A 14237-nucleotide genomic window follows, 5' to 3' on the forward strand; every position below is an offset into this window, starting at 1 on the left:
TAACGAAACTTAGTCAGAATGTTACCCTTAATAAAATCTTGGACGAGTTTGATATTGGGTCATCTTGGATTAAAAACTAGGTCACCAGGTCAAATCAAAGGAAAAGCTTGTCAACACTCTAGAGGTCACACTTTTGACCCAATCTTAATGAAACTTGGTTAGGATGTTACCCTCAATAAAATCTTAGATGAGTTTGATATTTGGTCATCTGGGGTCAAAAACTAGGTTACCATGTCAAATCAAAGGAAAAGCTTGTTAACACTGTAGAAGCCACATTTAAGACTGTATCTTCATGAAACTTGGTCGGAATGTTACTCATGGTGATCTGAAAGTCCAGTTTGAATCTAGGTCATGTAGGATCAAAAACTAGGTCACCAGGTCAAATCAAAGGGAAAGCTAGTTAACACTCTAGAGGCCACATCTATGACCATATCTTAATGAAACTTGGTCAGAATGTTAATTTTGATGATTTGTAGGTCATGTTCAAATTTGGGTCAGGTTTGGTCAAAAACTAGGTCACTGGGTCAAATCAAAGGAGAAGTGTGTTAACACCCTAGAGGCCACATTTATGACTGTATTTTTATCGAACTTAGTCAGAATGTTAATCTTGATGATCTTTAGGTCAAGTTTGAATCTGGGCCATGTGGGGTCAAAAACTAGGTCAATGGGTCAGATCAAAGGAAAAGCTTGTTAACACTCCGGAAGCCACATTTATGACTGGATCTTCATGAAACTTAGTCAGAATGTTAGTCTTGATCTTTAGGTCAAGTTCGAATCTGAGTCATATGGGGTCAAAAACTAGATCACCAGGTCAGATCAAAGGAAAAGGTAGTTAACATTTTAGAGGCCACATTTATGACCATATCTTAATGAAACATGATCTTGATGATCATTTTATTAGGTCAGTAGGTCAAATGAGCGATACAGGGCCTTCATGGCCCTCTTGTTTTTGTAGAAAGAGTTTCAGGTGCTTTAGCTTTTCTTTTCTTACCTTTTTTAAAGTTTTTTTTCTTTCCTTGCATTTTCATAAACCCGTTTTGAAAGAAACAGCTAGTATGACATGTGCGTTAGTCTGTCTGTCAGTTTGTCCATCCATCAGTCATGTGAGGAAGCTGTCCAACTGGCTTACGGAAGGTCGGTGGTTCTAACCAGGTGCACGCTTGTGATGAAATAAGGCACGCATTCTTTCACCATCAAAGCTGGAAAGTTGCCATATGACCTGTTACTGTGTCGGTGCGACTTTAAAGCCAACAAAATAGAAATAAAAGACAATCAATCATAATTTGTGTCAGGAACATAATTTTAAAACCATAAAGGTATTGACTTTATAATTGGCGTATAGGTAGATGGTGAAGACACGATGTGCAGAGCCCGTGAAACGGCTCTATAGGTCAAAGGTCAAGGTCAGAAATGAAGCTAAAATGTATAAAGGTCAAAAATGTCCATCAGATTTAAAATTAGATGCCCGAAGGCAACATGTCGAGCCCACCAGCCAACAGAAGGACTAACATTTATGATACTAATTGCGGCAAACATTTTTGCCAAGTTATTTAACAACATCTCCATCCATGGCTTAGTTGTAGTCCAGAGAAGAGAAAATGTATCAATTTTTGACATTTGACCTCTAAGTATATCCTTGAAGGGCCTGGGAGTTGCAAGTGACTCTTGTCTGATTAAGGCAATATTTATGCAAAAGAAAAAAGGATTGCCTTATGCGTGGCAAAGTTACAGCCTGGACAAGTTCTAAAATGATCTTTGACCTCCAAGTGTGATCTTGACCTTTAAGATACTTACCGATGTTATGGCCTGTTCAAGCTCTAACATTACTTTTGATCCGTAAATGTGACCTTGACCTTTGAGATAGGAGACTCGGGTTGCACCTGACACGCCGTCTCATTGAGTTAAACATTGGTACCAAATGTAAACAAGATCCCTCAACACAAGTCAAAGTTCCTCAGTGCAGGTTAATGTTATGGACTGGACAAGATCTGAAATGACCTTTGAGATAGAAACCTTGGGTTTTCGCATGACACTCCATCTCACTGAGGTTTACATTTATTCCAAATATAAATCAGATTACTCTATGCAGGTCAAAGTTATCGTCCAGTCAAACAAATCGCGCACTGATGGACGCACAAATACACCAAATAGCCATTTGGACAACTTGGACAACTATGTCTTCGCTTCCGCAATCGGGCTTGACAAGAAAACATTTAGTTTCTTTCCCTTTTGTATCCCTTCACTGCAACAATGTGCATAAATAAAATCTGGAAAGTAGATCCCTCGGAAACACCGAAAACAAGGCAAACTGAAAATTGCAGACTCGGTTTGATTGAGTCTGTTCATGAGCAGTAATGGAAAATGCAACACCGCCCACGCCCCCTAGCACCGGCTTAAGCAGTATTCAATCTTCAAATGTAAAGCCATCCACCGCCATTTGACAGAAGCAATTCCAATATCACCATGTAAATAGTGTGTAAAGAATATGCTTGGAGCATCCGCAGAGCCATTAAGTTTTTAAATGTCATGCTGTCATATATTTAAATGCTAAGTCTTCATTCTAGCAGTCCTGGAACTGGATGCCAAGCCTGTTCTTTAGGGGTTTTCTAAGCGTCTGTTTATCAATTTGTTTATGAATAGTGTAATGTATTGATCAAATTTATGATTTTTGTTTGCTCAAGGAAGCAATATTTACTTGCCTACAAATACTGGCTGAATTCAAACTGTAATCGTAATACTGAATTACTTTTTTCAACTAGTAAAGACGGGAGTGTGACAAATTGCGGAACGATTATTAAAGTAAAAATACCAAAATTTTAAAAAATGTTCCTTAAAGTAAATTTTATAGATTTTTTCATACCTGTCTAAGTAGGCTTGGCATTGTCCAGTTTAAAGCAAACAACTCCCAATCCAAAGAAAAAATTCATAACAGAAAATAATTGTTTGCCTATTGCCAAAGTTAAAAGTGTACTTCTGACAATCATAGAATCTTTATTTCATTTCTAATCACATCAAAGAGATGTTCCTGCACTTCACAAAATAGTTCCATTCATGAACTTTGCGGATGAATAACAATTTACTGCTTTCTAGCTTGCCATTTAGATAACTTCATGTTAGATTACGCAGTAATAGTCTTACAATTGACCCACAATATTATTTGTTTCTCATAAATGTACTTTTAGTAGTTTGGCATAAGCTATGTAATCAATACCTTTTTACAAAATATATCCGTTTTTTTCTTTAAAACTATGAGAGCGACATCTTTGAAAAATTGCACACTTGTTTATCATCATAAGTATGAAGACCAAGAACTCTAACTCTAACCTGTATTTTGTCATAATTATGGCCCTTTTTGTACTTAAAAAATAATTATTAACTATAAAGCTTCTTACATACTGACCAGCACTTGCAGACAAGCGATGGCACCCGTAGGCGGTGCTTTTGTTAAAATATAGTACACATCACGAACAGGAATATGTAAATAAGTATTGCCTTTGTACCTGCTAAATTTCTAAAATGGACTGTTCCATCATTGGATTTGGGCAGTACCATTTATTACTCAAAAGGGTGTTCAATGAAAATTACTGATATGATAGCGAACAGTGTAGACCATGGTCATTCTGCACCGATGTCTGCAAAGGCAGAATCTTCTGCCGAAGGCAAAAAAGTTCAAGGAAGTGTTTGATGATTTGGTCAAATTTGAATCATGACCAAAATCAATATTTCAGGACATTCTTTTATAAAATTATGAAGTGTGAATAACAGTTATTGCCTAAAATGCATAGAATTGAACAATCTAGTTGTCCCTTGAGTCATTTTCTGTACCATTTTATCTATTGTAGGTTTATGTTTCTGAGCCAAGTCCATTTGTAAATAGTTGCTTTGAAATCAGCCAGCATTAGGACAAATCAGCGACAAGTTCAGTACAGATACAGAACATTAAAACTTAACTACGCTGCAGAAGGAATTATGTACCAGAATGACATTCCTTGTACTTTTAATTGTAGTAACACTGTGAAACATGGAGCGAAACAAATAGGAAAGAAGATCTTTGAATGTAGTTTTTGCAGCTATAAATGTAATAGCAGTGGTAATCTAAAGACACATGTGGGAATGCATACAGGAGAGAAACCCGTTAAATGTGATGTTTGTGATTATGCATGTCGTTCAAGTAGTGTTCTAAAGGTACATATGAGGAACCATACAGGAGAGAAACCCTTTAAATGTGATGTTTGTGGTTATGCATGTAAGTCAAGCAGTAATCTCAAAAGACATATGACAATACATTCAGTAGAGAAATGTTTTAAATGAGATGGTTGTGATTATTCATGTAATTCACGTTATTATCTTAAGAGACATATGAGGAACCATACAGGAGAGAAACCTTTTAAATTATGTATGTAATTCAAGCGGTAAAATGAAAATACATATCAGAAAACATAAAGGACAGAAACCCTTTAAATGTGGTTTTTGTGATTATGCATGTGATTCAAATAATCGTCTGCAGTCACATACGAGGATTATTCATACAGGAGAGAAATGCTTGAAAGGCACATAATGCCTTCGTTTAAAATGTGGCTGAAACAGATTTTGTACGAACATAAAATGTATATTAATTTCTTGCTATTTTTCAGAAATTGTTTTCTCTGACATTTGTTAATAAACATAGTAGAAAAGTTTAATTGAACCTTTTTTTACTTGATAGTCTTTCCTTATGTCTCTGACTGTATAGATTTGTGTGCAGTATTGAAAGTAGTGTTTTTCTAACATAGTGATTATGCATCAGATCTATTTAGACTTCTGTAAGATATTTTATGCTATGCTTGTGATTATGCATATGAAACGAGTAGAAATCTGGACAGACATTTGAGAAAACATGCAAGAAAATAGTTTAAAATGTGACATTTCTAGCTACCCCAGCTAAATATTGCAAATTTAATAAGTAAACCTTATAAAGGGCTATGTTTTCCCAACCCAGATGAGTTTGAATGTTTTAAATATCTTAAAGTTAAGAATGTTTTGAAGAATTGAAGTTTGAACTAAGCTGCATTTTTCTGGACATTTTTCTTAGTATATCATATAGGAAATTGACTTGCGTTCGCAGACCAAAGAAAGGGAAATTTTTAACCAGATCTTCATAACTATTTTATTTTTTACGTTACACTGATCTAACTTCTCTGTCAGATAGTTTTTTTCCTGTGTCATCAGTTTTAGTGTAGTGCAAACGGGCACTGCCATAATACAAGAAAACTCAAGAAAATTAAGTTAAAAAGCATTTACATTTTATTTTTCTTTGGTCTGTCTCAGCATAATATAGTAATTTTCAAAATACAATATAATAAAACAATGTTGTGAATGTTCATCAATTATAGTATTTTAGTAGCAATATATTGCATATACTCAGTATACAACATACATTCAGATTCAGAATTTATTGTACAAAAGGTCTCCGGCCCACGTACATATTTACAACACAGTTACAAGACATAAACCAACAGTAGTTTACTCACTATAGTATACATTCACAATATACAACGATAATACAAAATGGTTACACACACAAAGTATTTATATTGGTGCATAATAATATATCAGTGTTCTGTATAAAACTGTTGTCTATGTTGAAATGAATGAAACAAGTACATGGAAACATTTATGATTAATGTTTCATTTTTTACTAGCTAAAAGTATATTAAACTTCGAACATAATGGGGTGAAACGTGAATTTGCGTGGAATGTATTTATCCCTTATTTCTGAATACAAAGGACAAATAAATAAGAAGTGGAATTCGTTTCCGATTTCGTTTTGACAATATTTACAAAATCTCTCTTCACGTGGTATTCCTTCATGTCTACCAACTTCTATCATAAGGCAATGGGATGATGCTCTAAAATTAGCAAGTGACCGTTTATATTTTATAAAATCAATACAATTAACATATGGTTCCAGACCAAAATTTGTTTTATAGTGTTTATAGGAGCTGTTAAGTTCAGTATTACTTTCACATTCCAGACTCCTCCATAATTGCCTATATTCATCCCTTAAACGCTGAGTGTACTCATTTAGAAATATATTTTTATCACCGACAGACTGTGCTTCCCATACAAAGCCAAAACCGTTTCTGTAAAGATGTGTACGTAATTTTGTTACCCAATTTTCGTAACCAAGTTCATCATACATTTTAAGCATTAAATAACAAAGGTATATGTAACGATCTTTATTGCATTCCAGAATTCTAAACCAGTACTTAATACATCGTACCGATGCTGTAAACATGCAAAAAAGGGTAACGACCTAAACCTCCCATAATTGCCGCATTGCAAGCGTTATTAAATGCATTTAGAAAACGTTTACAAGAAAGGTCTATCAACTGAATCAAAAGCTTTATGGAAGCCCACAAAAGCGATGTAAAGTTTTCTTCTCTTCATACTTGAAAATTTACTTGCAACAGACTTTAAAATGAACGCATTATCTATAATGCTATATCCCTCTCGAAATCTTGATTGAGACTCTGAGATTTTATCAAATATTTCAGGGAAACATGTTACGCGTTTATATGTTATGCGTTTATTATGTCTCCCCCAGGAGACATATTGTTTTTGCCCTGTCCGTCCGTCCGTCCGTCCGTACGTACGTCACACTTAATTTCCGAGCAATAACTGGAGAACCATTTGACCTAGAACCTTCAAACTTTGTAGGGTTGTAGGGCTGCTGGAGTAGACGACCCCTATTGTTTTTGGGGTCACTCTGTCAAAGGTCAAGGTCACAGGGGCCTGAACATTGAAAACCATTTCCGATCAATAACTAGAGAACCACTTGACCCAGAATGTTGAAACTTCATACGATGATTGGTCATGAAGAGTAGATGACCCCTATTGATTTTGGGGTCACTCAGTCAAAGGTCAAGGTCACAGGGGCCTGAACATTGAAAACCATTTCCGATCAATAACTAGAAAACCACTTGACCCAGAATGTTGAAACTTCATAGGATGATTGGTCATAAAGAGTAGATGACCCCTATTGATTTTGGGGTCACTCCATCAAAGGTCAAGGTCACAGGGGCCTGAACATGGAAAACCATTTCCGATCAATAACTAGAGAACCACTTGACCCAGTATGTTTAAACTTCATAGGATGATTGTACATGCAAAGTAGATGATCCCTATCGATATTGGGGTCTCTCCATTAAAGGTCAAGGTCACAGTGGCCTGAACATTGAAAACCATTTCCGGTCAGTAACTTGAGAACCACTTGACCCAGAATGATGAAACTTCACAGGATGATTGGTCATGCAGAGTAGATGACCCCTAATGATTTTGGGGTCACTCTGTTAAAGGTCAAGGCCACATGGGCCTGAACATGGAAAACAATTTTCAATCAATAACTTGAGAACCTCTCGACCCAGAATGTTGAAACTTCATAGGATGATTGTTCATGCAGAGTAAATGACCCCTATTGTTTTTGGGGTCACTCCGTTAAAGGTCAAGGTCACAGGGGCCTGAACATTGATAACCAGTTCCGATCAACAACTTGAGAACCACTTGACCCAGAATGTTGAAACTTCATAGGATGATTAAACATGCAGAGTAGATGACCCCTATTGATTTTGGGGTCAGTTGATCAAAGGTCAAGGCCACAGGAGCCTGAACAGTGACTTGAGAACCGCTAGGCCAAGAGTGTTGAAATTTAGCGGGATGACTGGACATGCCAAGTAGATGATCCCTATTGCAGCCAACCATTAGTGTCTCTTTGACTTTAGCTCCTGACCCCTATTGACTTCTTGCCTATAGGACTTTGCATTGGGGGAGACATGCGCTTTTTTACAAAAGCATTTTCTAGTTTAATATACTGATATATATTTTACTAAAGACATATAGCAGAGCTATTCCTCTGTAATTATCGGGACTGTTAAAACTACCTTTTTAGCTCAACTGAGCACAAAGTGCTCACGGTGAGCTTTTGTGATCGCCCTGTGTCCGTCGTCCGTCCGTCCGTCGTCAACAATTTGACTGTTAACATTCTAGAGGTAACAATTTTGACCCAATCTTAATGAAACTTGGTCAGAATATTACCCCCAATAAAATTTTGGATGAATTCGATATTGGGTCAACTGGGTTCAAAAACTAGGTCACCAGGTCAAATCAAAGGAAAAGCTTGTTAACACTCTAGAGGTCACAATTTTGGCCCGATCTTAATGAAACTTGTCTAGAATGTTGCCCTCAATAAAATCTTGGATGAGTTCGATATTGGGTCATCTGGGGTCAAAAACTAGTTCAACGGGTAAATCAAAGGAAAAGCTTGTTAACACTCTAGAGGTCACAATTTTGTCCCAATCATAATGAAACTTGGTCAGAATGTTACCCTCAATGAAATCTTGGAAAAGTTCGATATTAGATCATCTGGGGTTAAAAACTAGGTCACCAGATCAAATCAAAGGAAAAGATTGTTAACACTCTAGAGGTCACAATTTTGGCCCAATCTTAATAAAACTTGGTCAGAATGTTACCCTGAATAACATCTTGGACGAGTTTGATATTGGGTCATCTGGGGTCAAAAACTAGGTCACCAGGTCAAATCAAAGGAAAAGCTTGTTAACACTGTAGAGGCCACATTTATGAATATATCTTCATGGAACTTGGTCAAATGTTAATCATGATGATTTAAAAGTCCAGTTTGAATCTGGGTCATTTAGGGTCAAAAACTAGGCCATAAGGTGAAATCAAAGGAAAATATAGTTAACACTCTAGAGGCCACATTTATAATAATATCTTAATGAAACTTGGTCAGAATGTTAATCTTGATGATCTATAGTTTAAGTTCAAATCTGGGTCAGGTGGAAACAAAAACTAGGTCAGCAGGTCAAATTAAAGGAAAAGCTTGTTAACACTCTAGAGGCCACATTTATGACTGTATCTTCATGAAACATAGTCAGAATGTTAATCTTGATGATCTGTAGGTCAAGTTCGAATCTGGATCATGTGGGGTCAAAAATTAGGCCACCAGGTCAAATCAAAGAAAAAGTTAGTTAACACTTTAGAGGCCACATTTATGACCATATCTTAATGAAACTATCTTGATAATCTTTAGGTCAATAGGTCAGGTGGGTGATACTGGGCCTTCATGGCCCTCTTGTTTATGGACAGGTACGAGTATTGAATGAGACCAGGCCGTCGGAAAGCTGCCTGACAAAAATATCTTATTGAAAAATCTAAATATGGTAACAAAAAGTTAAGTCCATAAACAAAGTGTGCCGGTACAAGTTTTCCGCAAGTTGATTTGTTAAGTTTTAAACTTTTAACAGCAGAACTTATTTCATACGAAGTTATTTCGTTATTGAGAATATCATTTTCAATGTCACCAAACTCTCTATCCATATAAGTATATGATGCATCATCAGAGAACTCATTTCCAGTACGTTTATCACCGAAAAGAGTTTTAAAATGGAGCAGCCAAGCATCATCATATATGTCGGGATTACTAATTGAACTACCTGATAATTCTTTTACCTTTTGTCAAAATAACCAAGGATTCGACAATGTACTTTCAAGGGATTTTGCAATGTTTTTCTCATGCTTAATCTTTTTGACTGTGACTCAATGCAGACGTGGAGCGCCGGTATAAATTACAGACTCCGGTATACCGGATTAACGAAATTTGAACGAAAACTATCTTTAATGTATATAACCGTGGTGATACTAACCCTAACCTTTAGTCAGTATTTTAATGTCACCAAACTCTCTATCCATATTAGTATATGATGCATCATCAGAGAACTCATTTCCAGTACGTTTATCACCGAAAAGATTTTTAAAATGGAGCAGCCAAGCATCATCATATATGTCGGGATTACTAATTGAACTACCTGATAATTCTTTTACCTTTTGCCAAAATAACCGAGGATTCGACAATGTACTTTCAAGGGAATTTGCAATGCTTTTCTCATGCTTAATCTTTTTGACTGTGACTCAATGCAGACTTGGAGCGCCGGTATAAATTACAGACTCGGTATACTAGTATACCGGATTAACAAAATTTGAACAAAAAACTATATTTAATGTATATATTTTGTAACCGTGGTGATGCTAACCCTAACCTTTAGTCAGTATTTTATGCATATTGTACACTAAATGCGTGCGGACATGCAAAAATATGCACTACAATTGATAATCACTTTCGGGCATGCGCAGAAGACCGCTCCAACTCTGCAATGAGTTACATCGAATCTTTTTAGCCCTACATAAACACCTATATTTCGACTTAAGTAAAGCGTATTCCTCAAAATTCCTATTAGACCTACTTTTACGATATTTACGCAAAGCGCTATTGGCATCACGCTTCAGTTTTCGGCACTCAGTATCATACCATTCATTTTTAGCTCAGCTGTCACATAGTGACAAGGTGAGCTTTTGTGATCACCCTTCGTCCGTATGTCCGCCTGTCAACAATTTCTTGTCTGCACGATAGTGGTTTCATTTATGATTTCATTTTAACCAAACTTGCACACAACTTGTATCACCATAAGATCTCGGTTCCTTTCTTGAACTGGCCAGATCCCATTATGGGTTCCAGAGTTATGGCCCCTGAAAGGCCCAAAATTAGCTATTTTAACCCTGTCTGCACAACAGCAGCTTTATTTATGATTTTATTTTTACCAAACTTGCACACAACTTGTATCACCATAAGATCTTAGTTCCTTTCTTGAACTTGCCAGATTCCATCATGGGTTCCAGAGTTACGGCCCCTGAAAGAGCCAAAATTAGCTATTTTGACCTTGTCTGCACAACAGCAGCTTTGTTTATGATTTGATTTTTACCAAACTTGCACACAACTTGCGTCACCATAAGATCTTGGTTCCTTTGTTGAACCGGCCAGATCCCATAATGGGTTCCAGAGTTATGGCCCCTGATAGGGCTGGAATTAGCTATTTTGACCTTGTCTGCACAACAGCAGCTTCATTTATGATTTGAATTTAATCAAACTTGCACAAAACTTGTATCTCCATAAGATCTTAGTTCCTTTCTTGAACTGGCCAGATCGCATTATGGGTTCCAGAGTTATGGCTCCTGAAAGGCCCAAAATTAGCTAGTTTCACTTTGTCTGCACAATAGCAGCTTCATTTATGATTTGATTTTTACCAAACTTGCATACAACTTGTATCACCGTAAGATCTTGGTTCTTTTCTTGAACTTACCAGATTCCATCATGAGTTCCAGAGTTACGGTCCCTGAAAGGGCCAAAATTAGCTATTTTGACCTTGTCTGCACAATAGCAGCTTTATTTATGATTTGATTTTTACCAAACTTGCACACAACTTGTATCACCATAAGATCTTGGTTCTTTTCTTGAACTTGCCAGATTCCATTATGGGTTCCAGAGTTACGACCCCTGAAAGGGCCAAAACTAGCTATTTTGACCTTGTCTGCACAATAGCAGCTTTGTTTATGATTTGATTTTTACCAAACTTGCACACAACTTGTATCACCATAAGATCTTGGTTCTTTTGTTGAACCGGCCAGATCCCATAATGGGTTCCAGAGTTATGGTCTCCGAAAGGGCCAAAATTGTCTATTTTGACCTTGTCTGCACAATAGCAGCTTCATTTATGATTTGATTTTAACCAAACTTGCACACAACTTGTATCACCATAAGATCTCGATTCCTTTTTATACGCCCGCAGGGACGTATTATGTTATCGCCTCGGTGTCCGTCTGTCTGTCTGTGTGTTGGTAAGCAATTTTCCTTCCGCTCTGTAACTCTTGAACCCCTTGATGGATTTCAGAGAAACCTGACACAAATGTTCACCTCATTGAAACAACATGCAGAGCGAATGTTTCGGATGGCTCACTTCAATGTCAAGGTCACACTTAGGGGTCAAAGGTCATATGACTTTGTTTTGTGTGAATATTGCTCTGCATCTGCGTTGCATTGCAGTGCTCTTGTTTTTATTTGGCAGATCTTTCTTTTGTTCGCTAACAATAAGTTTTTTAATTATTTCCCTTTTATGTTAATATAAATAGCTTATTTAGTAACTTTTTTATTATTGGCCGTAGGGAAAAACCGAGACCACTTTTCTGTGGTACAACATGGATGGTATTTTGGCATATCTGTACCTTGTAAGAATTTTTTCTTTTTGTTTTTGGTTAAAGCAATGGTGCTCAGGTGAGCGATATAGGGCCATCATGGCCCTCTTGTTTAAAATAATGTTTACGGTCCTTTTTAGATTTTATTACAAAACTATCACTTAACCTAAGCAAACAATTTGTAAAGGTTTCTAGAACGTCATCAACATTCGTATCAGGACTATTAAGCTTTTCATCTAGGACAAAAAAAACTAATTTACAATAAAATTATAAAGTATATCATGATACTGTGAACTCTGTTCAGCATTGATTACATCGAAATCGAAAGTTTCATCAGTTTTATCTCGTTTCACAATATTTTTACTTAACAATGATAGATTTAGTGGCATGTTATCGCATAACACATTAGCATCAACTGCAAAATTACTAATTTTCTGGAATAGATTATTACTGCATATAAAATAGTCTATAACACTTGCATCACAATATGTAAATTCCCCAACATCTAGGTCTTCACGACACCTACCGTTAACAATAGTTAGGGTATTTGTCTGACAAAATGAAATTAGGTCTTTACCAAATGTATTCACGCGAGTATTGCATGATTTTCTGTTTATACAGATATCATTACTAAACAAATTTTCATAGTCTTGTAATTCAGGTACATATTCATCAAATATTAAAAAAAAAAAAATTCCAAAGTGCATTAAAATCTCCACACAATAAGATAAAGCTGCTACTTAAGTCATAATCGGTTCTATAAAGATAATTGTCTAGTACTGTTAAACCATTTCGACCACCATCTGTATAAAAAGGTGAGCCATCAGGAGGAATATAAAGTGAAACAAATAAATGTCTTTATCATATTCAAACAAGTGTTTTTTTTTTTAATTTAAGTACAATACCGAATTCAAATGAATCAAAAAGCCTCTCCACATAAGCTTGAAAACAGTTTCTTAATAATACAACAACACCACCTAAATTTCTACCACCTCTTATAGACGATTTAGCTTTACATATAAATAGCGTATAGTCTGGAAAAAAATCATAAATTAGGACAATCAATTAACCAAGTTTCCTGTAAACTTATAACATCGAATGTTGAGATATATTGTATAAAGTCTAAGTTTTTAAGTTTATCAAGTATACCATTTAGATGGTCCTTCGTTACGGTTATTGGTTGAATCCATTTCTAACGGAAGATTATCTGCAGTTTGCTCTCTGTTGCTTCTATTTAGAGCCCTAGTACCTCGTTTAAAGACTCTGGAGTTTGTGTTTGATTCGTCACTGTTAATGATAACTTTTCCACCTTTTATGTAGCCTTTCTGACCTTTTGATTTCAGTTCAGCAAGTTTTTGTCTCTCCAGACTCGTTAAATCATTAGACATTTTATTCCTGATTCTCGAAGGGTATCTCGAAAACTAAACAAACGAAACTTGTTTTCTTGTCTTTTAAATTTGACTAAAACCATTCTAGGAAATTCCCATGATGTAGAACCCACTCTTTTTGCAAACTCTAGGCTGTCATTCAGTTTTTCTTTCTCCTCAGTGTTAAGATTATCAAAAGTAGGTGTTAACAGTAGATCAATAACTTTGCGCTTTGTCACTTCCTCGGATTCGCCCTCGTTATCAGGTATTCCAAAAATTCTAAGGTTACATCTTTTATTATTCTTTTCTAAGAAATGTATTTGTTGATTCAATTTGTTTATGATATCATCCCGCGATTCATCATGAAGTGAAATGGCAGCTACATCAGATTCAAGAATTTCAGTTTTGTAATCAAGATTATCCATCTTATTTTCTAGCTTCCGCAATTCTTCATCAAAACTATTTTGTTTGCTTTCAATCATACGCAGTTGGGATTTAATGTTACCAATGTCATATTTCATTTCAGGAAGATCATGTTATAACACATGTATATCACTTTTATCACCTTGTATTTGACTAGCTGTTTTCTCATTACCTTGTTTAACTGCATAAAGTATTTATTTGGTATCCTCTGTTGGACCTGGATTTAACTCTATGTCTGATGATAACAACTGCAACCGACTGGTGTATGTCTGATATATTATATAACTGATCGGACAGTTTTGTATAATAGTTCCACTATAGGGCTCACTGTAGCCCGAAGGTGCAGTGAATAACGCACAGTTGTAG

Source organism: Mercenaria mercenaria, chromosome 1 (assembly GCF_021730395.1).
Source record: "Mercenaria mercenaria strain notata chromosome 1, MADL_Memer_1, whole genome shotgun sequence".
Lineage (NCBI taxonomy): Eukaryota > Metazoa > Mollusca > Bivalvia > Venerida > Veneridae > Mercenaria > Mercenaria mercenaria.